Here is a 14,711-nt window from a genome sequence, read left to right as displayed (position 1 = left end):
CTCAGCTGTCGCGACAACCCGTGAAGTTACCCTGTCGTCGGACCACGAGCCCAGAAGACGCGCCTCGCGAGCAGCGCAGAGTGGAGTGCACGTCTGTCCCTGATCGAGCCCTGAGCACCACTGCCCTTCCCTGCCCGCCAGCGGGCCGAGGCTCGCGGGCCGCGGAGGAGGGGAGGAGGAATCGGCCGGCGCGGGAGAGGCCCCACTCCGCGACGCGCCAGGCTGCGATTACATTACTAACACTGCGAAACATTTGAGAAGAGTTACAAAATTATTTACACAACTTAGCGAGACATTAGTCAAACAGCGAATTTACACATCAGTTAATTAGTTATGATTACAAAATATATACAATTATTGAGGCCCGTGATATTTAAAAATAGGTACATAAAAACCATACTTATTTACACACACAAAGAAGGTCGCTGGCATGCTAGGGCGCACACGGGTGCGTCCCTGGCCATCGCACTTAACAGATTGTGCACTCGTATCGCAAGGGAGGACGTTGATGAGGCATAACGGCCTGAAGGAGCCGAGGAGGCACTGACCTGCTGAGTCCGGCGCCCTCGTGGTGACGGTGCAGCCCGTACATGTCGCCATGGGGCCGGCCGAGGTGGGCGGCGGCGACAGCGTCGCGGCACCTTCAGCGTCAGGCGGCGGTATCGCGTCCAAGGTGGCCCTCGTGTAAGACGGAAGGGGCGTGGCACCTAAAGCGGCGCACGCGTCAGTAGGCGGCGGCTATGCGTCCAAGTTGGCCCGTGTGACAGGCGAACGGGGCGTGGCACCTTCAGCGGCGAGCGCGGCAGCAACCGGCGTCGCTTCCAAGGTGTCACGCGTGACAGGCGGAAGGGGCGTGGCACCTTCAGCAGCAAGCGCGGCAGCAGGCGGCGGCGTCGCATCCAAGGTGGCCCTCGTGACAGACGAAAGGAGCGTGGTACCTTCAGCGGCGCGCGCGGCAGCAGGCGGAAGCATCGCGTCCAAGGTGGCCCTCGTGACAGACGGAAGGGGCGTGGCACCTTCTGCGGCGCGCACGGCAGCAGGCGGCAGCGTCGCGTCCAAGGTGGCCCGCGTGACAAGCGGAAGGGGCGTGGCACCTTCAGCAGCGCGCGCGGCAGCAGGCGGCGGCGTCGCGTCCAAGGTGGCCCTCGTGACAGACGGGAGGGGCGTGGCACCTTCAGCGGTGAGCGCGGCAGCAACCGGCGTCGCTTCCAAGGTGGCCCGCGTGACAGATGGAAGGGGCATGGCACCTTCAGCGGCGAGCGCAGCAGCAACCAGCGTCGCGTTTAAGGTGGCCCTCGTGACAGACTGGAGGGGCGTGGCACCTTCAGCGGTGAGCGCGGCAGCAACCGGCGTCGCTTCCAAGGTGGCCCGCGTGACAGACGAAAGGGGCATGGCACCTTCAGCGGCGAGCGCGGCAGCAACCGGCATCGCGTTTAAGGTGGATCACGTGACAGGCGAAAGGGGCATGGCACCTTCAGCGGCGCGCGCGGCAGCATGCGGCCGCTACGAGTACAAGGTGGCCCGCGTGACAGGCGGAAGGGGTGTGGCAACTTCAGCGTTGAGCGCGGCAACAACCGGCGTCGCGTCCAAGGTGGCCCGCGTGACAGACGGAAGGGGCATGGCACCTTCAGCGGCGAGCGTGGCAGCTACCGGCGTCGCGTCCAAGGTGGCCCGCGTGACAGGCGGAAGGGGCGTGGCACCTTCAGCGGCGCGTGCGGCATCAGGCGGCGGCGTCGCGTCTTAGGTGGCCCACGTGACAGGCGGAAGGGGCGTGGCACCTTCAGCGGCGCGCGCGGCAGCAGGCGGCGGCGTCGCGTCCAAGGTGGCCCACGTGACAGGCGGAAGGGGCGTGGCACCTTCAGCGGCAGACACGGCAGCAGGCGGCGGCGTCGTGTCCAAGGTGGCCCGCGTGACAGGTGGAAGGGGCGTGGCACCTTCAGCGGCGCGCGCGGCAGCAGGCGGCTGTGTCGCATCCGAGGTGGCCCGCATGACAGGCGGAAGGGGCGTGGCACCTTATGCGGCGCGCGCGACAGCAGGCGGCGGCGTCGCGTCCAAGGTTGTCCTCGTGACAGACGGGAGGGGCGTGGCACCTTCAGCGGCGAGCGCAGCAGCAACCGGCATCGCTTTCAAGGTGGCCCGCGTGACAGGTTTAAGGGGCGTAGCACCTTCAGCGGCGAGCGCGGCAGCAACCGGCGTTGCATCCAAGGTAGCACGCGTGGCGGCGGTCGTGGCACGCCCTTGGTATCGTGCATTTGTTGCACGCCCTTGATATGCGTGGCGAGCGGTTGTGGCACGCCCTCATTGTGCGTGCAGAGCGATTGTGGCACGCCCTCGTTGTGCATGCAGAGCGATTGTGGCACGCCCTCGTCGACATGCGTGCTAAGCAGTTGTGGCAGCAGGGCCGGTTCGCACCGCGTAGGCCGCTCGTGAGCCCCTACGGCAGTTGGGGGCGGCAGCGTCAGGGGCGGCATGTCTGAGTCGGCCTGCCGTATCCACCCGGACGTCGCGTGCCAGTCGTACCACAGGGGCTGGACGGGTGCGGCTTCCTCCGTCTGCAGCGATGTCCTGCTCGGCGTCTCCACCCCATAGGGCGGGGGCTGTGTTGGAGGCGGTGTCAGAGGCAGCGTCGGCGGCAGCATCGGTTGCAGTGGAATCGGGAGTATCGCCGACTCCTGCAGCGTGTCGGCGCCCGCCCAGTGTGACCACTCGATCCTCGTGGAACACCCACACACAGTTTCGCTCGGCACTGGTCACACGTAAAGCTGGACATCCATTCCTCTTCTCGCGTGACCAGTTGTGAACACTCCCTGTGCCATAGATTCCCGCACGTCCAGAAGATCCGCCCATCAGATGTCCCGCCGGGGCATGAATCCGCACCGCACATTGTCCTACCATACGCCCAGTATTCAAAGCAAAATCCGCACTCATAATCTCCGAAGTGCTCGCAGCTCTCGCCGGGCTCTGGAAAATCCGCTTCCGCCCATGTCTCGTACGCTTCCTGGAAATCATCCATGCTTATCGGGAGTGTCTCGCTGATCGGTAATACAGTCCGTGTCTTCTCGCGGCGTTATCTTGCACCGAAGATCCTTGCTGCATCGCGATCTCAGGTTCGTGGCGCTCCCACGACGCGTTATCTGTCGCACCAACGATCCTTGTCGCATCGCCCGCCATCTCCGGTTCACACCGCTCCCACGTCACGTTATCTTGCGCCGGTTCGCGACGTTCCCGCGCCTTGATAACTCTCGCCGGCGTCTTGGGTTCCCGTCGCTCCCACGCCGCGTAATCTCGCGCCGACGTCTCGAGTTCGCGTCGCACTCACGCCGCGTTATCTCTCGCCGGCGTGCCGGCGCTCCGTCTCGGGTTCGCGTCGCTCTCATGCCGCGCGGCCGTACCTGCCTCCATCCTGTCTGCGTGCGCTTACGTGCATCCGTGTGCGCTTACGTGCGCTTCTGTGCGTTCGTGTGTGTTTACGGCCCCACGTTGGGCGCCAAATGACGTCCCTTGGCTTCTGGTCCCTGATTCCCCGTTTACGTAATTGTCCTGTTGTGCCCGTACTGCTCTTGTCAGTGAGGTGTTGGTCCAGGCCAACGTGGCCGGGACCGGGAAATACGGGACCTGGAGGGAGAGTGCGATGAGGAGGAAGAATGGTAGGCGGTTCCAAGGATAACTCGATGTTAACAGTTCCACGAGCCCCTTTTATTGTAGTTTTGAGAGCCTGCCGCAGCCTGGCGGATCCGTCGCGGAACGAGCGCCCTTCCCGCGACGACCCAGACTCCCGGAAGACCGTCCTGTCCGTTAACACGTCCCGACACAAACTGGAATTTTCCCACATAACAATGTCCCCGATTAAAGTTGCTCCACAAAAATGCGCAACACGTGCGCGGCCCGTTACGTAAAAGTCTCGTAATGACGGCGAAGGTTCGGCGGTTCGTAACTATGCTTACGCGTTCTAGGACGTTTGACTGGTGACGTAACTCGTAAGACTCGTAAACTCAACAGAGTGAGCGACTCGACGGATGCATTCCATTTCCTGTGTGTATGTTCCGATTTCTGTGTGTACTCTGTGTACATTCCGTTTCATTGTGTACGTTCCGATTTCTGTGTATGTTTACTGTGTGTACATTCCATTTCCTGTGTGTCCTGTGTGTACGTTCCGTTTCCTGTGTGTACTGTGTGTACGTTCCATTTCCTGTGTGTACTGTGTGTTCATTCCGTTTTTTCCTGTGTGAATTATTTCTTCATTTCGTTTCCTGTGTGTACTGTGTGATCATTACGTTTATTGTACGTAAATTGCATGTATTGCAGGTGCATTGCGTGTTGGAGCTGATGGAGCTTTTGGAGCCGAGTAGACTTGTATTCTTGTAGCTTCAAAGACATGTAGTTTCGTAGCCACGTGGTCTTTTGGCTATGCTGTCTCGTAGCCATGAATAACTCGTAACCAGCTAGATTTTTTTAAGACACGTAGCCTTGTGGCCTCATAGTCTCTTAGACTCGTAGAATTCTAGCCGAATATATTTGGAGTTGATGAGACAAAAGACAGTTGGAGTCTATGACTGTAGGAGCCAATGACTGATGGAGTCACTAGACTGATAGAATCAATAGACTGATGGAACCAATGAAAATTGGAGCCAATGAATATTGGAGCCAATGAATATTGGAGCCAATGACAAATGTGCTGTCTTTTCGATGATGGTGCTGCCTTTTCGTTGTCGGTGCTTCCAAATGTGCTGTCTTTTCGTTGTCGGTGCTTCCAAATGTGCTGCCTTTTCGTTGACGGTGCTTCCAAATGTGCTGCCTTTTTTGTTGGATTCTTGGTCCTCTTATAAGCATAAAAAACATGATCCGTTGGTTCAATTGAATATAATTAGCTGACGATGAGGAAGGTCGTGAGGTTCGGAAATAACTGGTCTATAGGTCTGATATTGATTATGACCCGGTCTCTCGGTCCGAAGACGCTTGGTCTATATGTATGTATGGCTTTGTACATGAACGGTTTAGAGGTTATTCAGATTATCGGAAAACTAGACTTTCATGTTAGGCTTAACGGCAACGTATTTAATTCGTCGAACATTGATGTACATTGACTTGTGTTTTATTTTTGAAGACAGAATGATTTATAAACTCCGCGAAAGGTAATGGAAAAACAGAATATTACCTTTATTTAATATTTAGTTACACTTGTCACTGTTCAAGTATCGAATCGAGGGCGGGAATCCAGCGATCCAATATGTAAATTAATAAGTGATTTTTTTGATGTATTTTGGATTTTTACCCGAATTTCTAGTTAAATAATTACACGATTTCAAGATGGCGTCCAAATTTCAAGATGGTGGGGACACCTTGGTAATAAATGTTTACTGCACTGTAGCAGGTTGGAATTAAATTATTCAGATATAAATGTACTCTATAAGACGAGTACACACACAAGATGGTGTACTCCAGCAGGTGGTAGCTCCTGGTAGCATGTACTGAACTTAAAATGATGGATCCATGATGGTCGTCAAGGTCAAAGTCGTAGATCAAGATCAAGGTCAAATTTCAAGGTCAAGGTCAAATTTCAAGGTCAAGGTCAAATTTCAAGGTCAAGGTTAAATTCCAATGTCAATGTCAAATTTCAAGGTCAAGGTCAAAGTTCAAGTTAAAAGTTCAAGGTCAAGGTCAAAGTTCAAGGCCAAGGTCAAGGTCAAAGTTCAAGGTCAAAGTTCAATGTCAACAGTTGAGGACAAAGGTATGGTGACCAGATAATTATACTAACATGGTATCGGTACACTCTAGCAGACGAAAACAAGATGGTGGTCTCCAATGGATGAAGACAAGATGGTGGACATGTCGTGTTACCAGCTGATGATATATGTAAATTGGTATTGTTGGTGGTATAACAGTCTAGGTAGCTTTCATGGAGGAAGGATCGGCCGTTTACTCTCGCCGGGAATCGAACCAAGGACGTAAATCGATCTAATCAAACAGAATTCAAATAAGTTAATATTTTGATGAATTTTGGAATTTTTTCATTAAAATCGGATAATAAATAAAGATTTTCAAGATGGCATCCTAATTTCAAGATGGCGAACATGACATAATACTTCCTGATGATATATATGCTATGAACAAAGTGGTGGCGGTAGTCTGCCAGCACCCACCACGGGGGAAGGATTGGTCGCCATTTTTAATTTTTTGCCCTCACCCGGTTCGAACCGAGGACTCCGAGCTCCGTGTCGTAAAATTATTTTTTAAATATCTTTTATTAAAATTGTATTAATTTTTTTTAATTTTAATTTTTTTTCCATTAAAATCGAATAATAAATAAAGATTTTAAAGATGGCGGCCGTAACGATAATTGCAACGGTGACATCATAATTCAAAATGGCTGCCATGACATTCTAATTTTCAAGGTCATGACCTCGGCGGCTTAGAGCGGCTAGCTCTAAGGATGCTTAAGCCGCTTTTAGGATTTTGAGTACTTTCTAAGGCAAAACGACTTTTGTGGTTTTTAGAAATCCTAATTTTTGAATTGTGGAATTTTTTGAGATTTTTTGGAAGAATTTTTTTCTTAAAAAGTTTAAATTTTGACGAATTTTGAGAAGTTTTGGGCAAATTTTGCCCAATTTTGGCACATTTTGAAGGACAAATGTCAAGGTCAAGGTCAAAGGTCAAGGTCTCAACCATACAAGATGGCCGCCGTGACGTCACAATCCAAGATGGCGGACCGACAATCACAATCCACACCCTGAACCCTGCGCCAGTTCCGGCTATTATATACTACTAACATCCATTTACTATAATACACGAGTCAAAACAACATTAAAAATAGAAGCCCATATGATAAAAAAAAATTCGATGCAGTGTGATACGTTCTCGTCTCAGTAATCCGATCTCACCAATGTACGCTAGGCTCCAAAAGCTCTGTCACGAAGAGGAGAACTATGTCAGTAAAGGTTCTAGCTGGACTTGTCTAGTATAAACCGGTTGGAGCTAAGAATTAGTCATTTCACGCCTATGCAGACCTAAATAATTATATTATCGCTAACTTTCGCATGTGTTCCTGTAGTAGATTAAAAATTTTGAAATAAATATTATGTTTGTAAAGGAACTTGTGATTTATTTTCGAACCTGTCATTTTTTAGCTATTTGTAATTAATTTTTTTTAAATTTTGCATTGTCTAGTGATCCAACCAATGACAGGAACTGATCGAATCAATCAGTATATTAATAAGTTTTTTTTGATGAATTTTGAACTTTGTCCCGAATTTATATTTAAGTTCTAACACAAATCCAATATGGTGCCCAAATTTCAAAATGGCGGGCATCTCAGTAATAATAATTGATTACTGCACTCTAGCAGGTAAAACTTAAACTAATATGATGGTAATGCACTCTATAAGACAAGTACACACACAATATGGCATCCTCCAGCAGACGAAAACAAGATGGTGGCAATGTCCTCTCACAGGCGATATTTGTTAACTATCGCTCCTTGTAGCGAATAATGAACACAATATGGCGGATCGAAGATGGTCGTCAAGGTATAGGTTAAAGGCCAAGGTCAAAGTGTGGCCAACCCCCCTTATACCGGGGTAGTTGAACACGCCCGCACCCGCCACGCCAGTCCCGTATACGCGTCTCTATTGACATATTGAAAATGAAAGTGTCGTAAAATTAACTTAAATAGACGCGCATGGACTGGCTTAAAATTTGACCAGTGCGCAAAAGCAATCATTAACGTACTAAATTGACCGATAGCCCTGCTAAACTTATTGTGATAGTTAACATATATATAATGAATTACCAGAAATAGAATGACCAGCATTAAGTACGGTAAAAAAGGAAAGCAACCTATAAATCCAATTTGTGATACCATTTCAATTGCTATAATTAAATTTAATGTACGTCGGAGACATTCACATACAAACACTCTTATACTATACTTAAAATAAACCAAAGTCCCATAAAGTCTATTACCGAGGAGGGGAGGGTGAAAAAACGAAATAGTGACGTCTAGATAGTTCTACCAGTAATTTCCATCGCCGCACTCTGTTTTAAACACGTTGCCCGCAAGTCAAACCAGCGGAGTCAAAAGTTACAAATCCAGTTCTTGCACTTAATTGTTCTAGAGGCATACCTCTGTAGTCGGTGTGCGCCGGGGTCGGCTGTAAACCTCGCTCACCTTGTAGCGCCTGTAGCATCGCGCTACATTGATGACCAGTGCACTAGGCCCACGATATCGCATTTTCATACACTGCGCCTGGTGTTACTTCGCCGAGGGTGTATGGCATTACCGTCATCACGTAATCACGTAACGTCGCACTCGTAGCTCATCGCTGAAAAAGCCAATTCTCGTGTCTGCCGGATAGTTCCGCGGCCCGCGCTCATCACATACAGTCTGTCCGAACGTCAAAAAACAGCTGGCCGGCGCCTCCCCTCTCTCGTCAGGTGACGTCACCCCCCCTCCTGTCCTGCCACCCCTGACTCCGCTCGATCGTTCTGGTTAAATCTAGCGGTTGCCACTACCGAATAAGGATAATAAACGTACAACAAAACAACAAATAAATAATTTACATACACCATTAACTAATATAATACTATAAATAATATTATAAAACAATTTACTGATCTTAAAACAACCTTTACGCACCATAAAAGTTATAATAAAAATCAAGACGACTGAGGCCGCCACAAATGGCCTCAAAAGGTCAAGGTCAAAGTTAAAGGCCAAGGTCAATGTTCAAGGTCAAAGTTCAAGGTCAAATCAATGTTCAATGTCAAAGTTCAAGGTCAACAGTGTAGGTCAAAGGTATGGAGAACAAATAATTACACTGACATGGCGTCAGTGCACTCTAGCCAACGAAAACAAGATGGTTGCCTCCAGCGGACGAAGACAAGATGGTGTACATGACGTCATACCAGCTGACGACAATACCTTGGTTTTAGTGGTGGGAGGTGAGGTTTCCGGTGGCTTCCGTGGAGGAAGGACATAACGTCATTTTTAGTTAATTTTTGCCCGTGTTGGGTTTGAACCGAGGACTCTGATCTCCATGGCGTGAGTGTATATATATTTTAAATATTTTTAAAATATTTTTTTATTAAATTTTTTATTATTAAAACGATTGATTAATTTTTTTTAATGAATTTTAAACATTTTCCGGATTATCTAACATAAAAATTACTGATTTTCAAGATGGCGACCGTAATGGAAATTGCAACCGTGATGTCATAATTCATGATGATGTCAGAGGCTTATCGGAGGCTGTAGGCATGGATGCTTTAACCTCAATATGGAATATGTGTTCTTTCTAAGGGAAAACGTATATTGAGGTTTTCAAAATCCTAATTTTTGTATTAACAAAATTTTTGAGAATTTTTGGTGGAATTAAAAAAAATGGACATTTTGGTGAATTTTGGGTAAATTTTGAAAATTTTTTGACACATTTTGAATGTTAAAGGTCAAAGTTCAAGGTCAAATGTCAAAGTCAAGTAAATCCAAGATGGCCGCAGTGACGTCACAAATCTAATATGGCGGACGGTCCCCACACTCCACACCCAGAACCCGTATCCTTGGAGCCCCATCTGTAAACTACTGAGGTGTGTTGATGTGAGACACTTTACCCAGCAAGCCAAAGACCCGTGAGCGCGCCATAATTAATTTAGATACATCGTCGGGTCGTGGCACGCACTGGTTAGCGTACATAAAGTCTGGAAAAATGGTCGAGTACTACGATAGTTTTGGAATTTTACGACCTCCGCCAGAACTTAGATGGTACCTGGGCCGGACCACTACATTGTTCTACGATTACGAAACCGAACAGTCACCTAATCAAACAAACTGCGAAACTTTTTTTTTGTATTTAAAGGCTGTGCAGTGTTGATAATTTATTAGTGATGTCGATAACACCTACCTTGACAGGTCGCGCATCAGAGCTACGGGTGGTTCATTTGCCGCCCCTGGATTTATATGGTGAATGGTGTATCGGACTCGTAGATTTTTAAACATATAATGCCATACCGAACATCAACGACGAAAAATGCAAGATCTGCTTCCTGGAAAATGAAGGGACCGCTCATTAAAAAACAGTTAACTGTGGGCTCTTATGAAATTGACGACATTGCAAATTACATCAGGGTAATGTTACCACAGGATGTAGATTTCAACTGCATGGAAATCCAAACAATCAAAAAAGCATTCTAACATGCAGTGAAAATGTCGACATTACGATACCGGGAACCATTGGTACGATGCTCGGATTCGAACCAAAAATGTATGGTACAGGAAGAATGTACGAATCTACGCGTGCAGTAATCATTTTGTCTGTGAATGTCATAGGAATAAACTGTAATTTGGCAAGTGGAACGTATCTCTATGGAAGACTAAGCAACATGTTGCACGAGCTTTAGCCAATGGTCCCACCAGGATATAAACTGGTCGAAGTACCGCAATGTATAGTTTACGTTTCAGTCGTCGTGAAGTGCGCACTCGAAGTCGTCGTCAGAATCGTTGACCAGCGAGGACGATTGCAGAATTTTCTAGACGAAGAAATTACATTATGTCTGCACTTGATGGGCATAAAGTTTGTGACACCGATCAGTTATAAAAGAAATCGCATTGGTGTGAATCAGATCAGTTCTCCACCACACATCGATGCATTAACACCTGACAGCAATTGGACAAGTCCAATTAGTATTGGACAAGTGCCGAATAATTATGGAAGACGAAATCCTCAACATGGAAGATCCGGTCATTTTTGATGACAGCATTTCGAAAATGGAATTGCACGAGTACCGGCCTTTCTTGCTCGGACCGAGCGCACTACCTTCAGAAGTACGCATTGCTGTACAGCACTTATATATCTGTACTTTACCTTCGCAGTCATTTCTAAGTATAAGAGGCACGCTGACAAAAGCGGATGGTAGGTACGCATCCGACAACGACATTAATATCCTGCAATGGTATTCTTCACCTAATCGAGCGCATTACATATGTACTCATTGGCGTCGAGGTAGACCAGACGGTAGATGTAGGCATTACATCTGCTATGAAAAATTACCTTTCGCTCACGCCAAATGAACTGTCTGCTGCAAAGATGGCAGGCTGGGCTCTTGAGGATGAATATAATATTCCTGTTTATGCCGAAGGAAAGTTCGAAGCTTGTGTTCCTCTGTCCATGCGTCTAGGATTCGCTGAGGACTGCAAGCATATAATCATTAATTCGAAACAAGAGCTCGTACTGCTTCTAGCCAACACGCACATTAATGAAATTGTCGCTTCTGCAGAAAACCCTCAAGATGTCTTGCTAACACTACAGTCTATCGAGTGGATGCTGCCCCACATCCAAGTGAGCACGGTTGAACATATCAAGAAATGAAGAACATAGAAAATGGCAAGAACTTCGATGTGCCATTACGATCCTGGAAACTCATCCTGGCTTGCCTCATAGTCAGCGTATCAATTTGATAGTAAAGTCCAGCTTCGCTACGGAAAAACCAAGATACATCATCGTCGGGCTTCAGACCGGAAGACAGCTCAACACAGGAGTAAGTCGCTCCATATTCGATAACTGTCAAATACGTAATGTAAAAATATTTTTAAACAGCGAAAGCTACCCGTATGTTGATATGAACATGAACTTTGAAAACGGAATAATTCTTCTCGCATATCAAATGTATGCAAAGTTTCAGCAAGCATCCTATGGGCGCAGACAGTCATCGATACTGAGTCCCGACAGTTTCAAGAACAAGGCTCCGTTAATGGTGTTTGACGTTTCCAAACAGGATGATAGAATCAATTCAAACATCATCGACTGTAGGATCGAGATATCGACTAGCAGAAATATTCCATCAAACACCTATGCGTTTTGTCTGATACTTCACGATCGGCTTACATCGTACAATTGTCGAGACAAACTTGTGAAAATTTTGATATAAATATTTATTCGTTTACAATATTAATTTAGTTACGACCGAACATTGCTAGCGACAAGATGTACTGCAACTTGCAAGATTTCCAGAGCCAAAATGGATTCGTGCTCAAGGAAATTAGCATCACCTCTGGCGACAAGACACGAACCTGTACCTTCCGACCGCCATTTCCCTGCAAATTATTATCCAAAAAAAGTAAACATACGAATGAATGGCTATGTAAATCCTACCATGGCCTGGAGTGGGACGAAGGTTTGATTCCATACCACCAAGTGAATAACACTATTGAAGATTTATTATTTCAAAATGAAATAATTTACGTTGCTGGACCTGAGCAAAATAAATGGCTGCGCAAGTTGTATGATGCGCCAGTTGAAATATCAGATCTGCAGTCAGACAACGGCTGTCCTTCCCTGCGCAAGCTTAGTGCAATATATGACGTGCAGCCACGTGACAAGTTTGAACAAGTATATGTGCTTGTACAAACTCGCAGCTAATGCAGAAACGGCACACACAGTGTTAGTAGGAGCCTGCATATATAAAAGTCGTACATCCTTTCGTGTCTTTAGTTGTCGTTAGGCCTGCAAAATGATGTTTACGTTATATCCTGCTAACGTGTATGTGAGCGTAAGACCTAGCATCAGCAGTGTCGAGTACAGCTACTGAAATGCCGGGTATCTACGTACATATATACGAAAACCTGTGATGGAGGCGCTCAGCATTGGCCGTTTGGGCACTTTCCTGTGTCCTACGAACCGACTCAGCAGCTATTAGATTGTTGCAAACCTAGAAACCATCTATCACATGAAACCGCACACAATCCTTCCTGCTAGCATCGCTGAGGTAGTCACCTCGTCTGCACGTGCAACACAAAACATGGGCGTGCTGCAACCCGTTGCGAATTGTGATGATTCTACGCAGACGCCCAAACGACGTGCGTCTCGTCTTCGAAGTTCAGGCAGTGAATCTGTCCCAACTAGCACTGAGGCAAAACCCAGACCCACACGTGGTCATGGACGTCATCAATCATGTCTCACCGGAGTTGTCATCAGCGCAGATGACCAGCTGGAAACCTGTGTTCCTGATCTCGTGACCTGCGAACCAGTTGGAACCGGAGTCGATGAATCATTTGGAACTGTAATCGACGAGGCAGTTAAAGACTTTGCTTGTGGAAATGCATAATTCCTTAATCTAATATGCATTTGTGTAATTTGTCTAAATAAATTTGTAAAACTTGAACTTGTGTGTTTTTATTTTTATAATATTCTGGTACCTAATAAAAAAATAATATTAAATACAGTCAATATTTTGACTTATATGTAGAGACGTGTCCCTGGGCAGAGATCGATGGCGATGGAGGTGGTGAGCTCAGGTGTCGCCGAAAAGCTCCCGTAGTCGAGCGGCGAGATGGGTCGAGGTGGGCTGCGGCCGAGGATATTGGCAAAAAAAGGGGGGAAGGTGAGTCAGAAGAAACCTAGAGCGTAATCCCCGAGGGGCTGCTCCAGGGAGAGGAAGGAGCCTAGAGCATAATCCCCGAGGAGCCGCTCCAGGGAGAGGCGGGAGTCTTAGAGCATAATCCCCGAGGGGCCGCTCCAGGGAGAGGCGGGAGTCTAGAGTGTAATCCCCGAGGGGCCACTCCAGGGAGAGGAGGGAGTCTAGAGCGTAATCCTCGAAAGGTAGAGGTGGGTCGAGAAGTATCAACCAGATATTTTGTAACTCATACACGCCTGTATCAGGTACTGCAAACGATTACACTTGAAAAGTATCAAGTACGTTAGTATCAGATTTTGAATTCGCCTGGAACAACACCACGGCCAATGTGCGCGTGCGCAGAACCCGATCGCAGATGACGGTCACTTGGGCAGAGCTTGTGAAAGGGGAGGGAGCGGCACGACAAATAAGGGATAAAGGGAAAGAATGTAGGGGAGGAAGCGCAGGGGAAGGCGTTGAAGGAGAGGCGCAGAGCGAAATTGTTACGAGTCGTTTTGTTTATTGTCCCACATCAAAGTATGCTCAGTTCGCAGTGCGTGCACCGTCTCGTTCAATAATAAAACCAATGAAATTTTAATATTAAAAAGTACATTAATACAAGATATAATATTTATATTTGTGCACCTAACAGCTATGAAAATACAAATAAATTCTCAGTTGACACTAATAACAGATGTAATCAACATATGGACTTTATTTTTTCGAAAACAATTAGTAACTAGTGATTTTATCAAAAATTAATAATAAAAAAACAGATAGGTACATTAGTGAGCATACTATATCAATATACATTTGAGTTAGGTACATCAGGCAGATAGCAGTGCCAATATCGATAAAAAAACAAACACTTTGCAAGTTCAGTCACTATTTAACAAATAGTATTGCATTATAACTCAGTTATTGTTCACAAATTACACTTAGCAAACTCATTATTTTCCGTGAAAAAATTCCACACAAATGAAGTCTTTTTCTTGCACTTATCCATTCCTTATTTCACTATAAAGATACTAACTACAAAGCATGACAGCCCGCAACAATGTACATGGTAATACACGGCCAGGACGAACTGCAGTGAATGTTGAACTGATTGATACTGGCTGTATCAGGCGGGCATGAGAGTAACAGAGGTAGAGAATTACCGGGCGTGATAATAATAATGTATCAGAGACACCGATACCTTTTTACGCTGGTGATGACGGCACGGAGGATGTGTAACCTGTAACAAGAATGCTGATACCTCGTTGCTTCCTGGGACCGCTACTGCTCTATCTGATACAAAAGTATCAGATACTTGTAACTAGTACATTACT

At 47.0% G+C, this 14,711-nt stretch overlaps 1 protein-coding gene across 3 annotated transcripts in view; it reads left to right on the top strand.

The window, feature by feature from the left end:
* The window catches only part of LOC134527781 (solute carrier family 35 member E1 homolog), a 308,654-nt gene that overhangs the window by 231,016 nt on the left and 62,927 nt on the right, over window positions 1-14,711 (top strand). The gene's annotated exons all lie outside the window — the stretch shown is intronic.

Source organism: Bacillus rossius, chromosome 1 (genome assembly GCF_032445375.1).
Source record: "Bacillus rossius redtenbacheri isolate Brsri chromosome 1, Brsri_v3, whole genome shotgun sequence".
NCBI lineage: Eukaryota > Metazoa > Arthropoda > Insecta > Phasmatodea > Bacillidae > Bacillus > Bacillus rossius.
The sequence above is the reverse complement of the archived record's forward strand: the minus strand, read 5'-3'. Positions and strand labels throughout refer to the sequence as shown.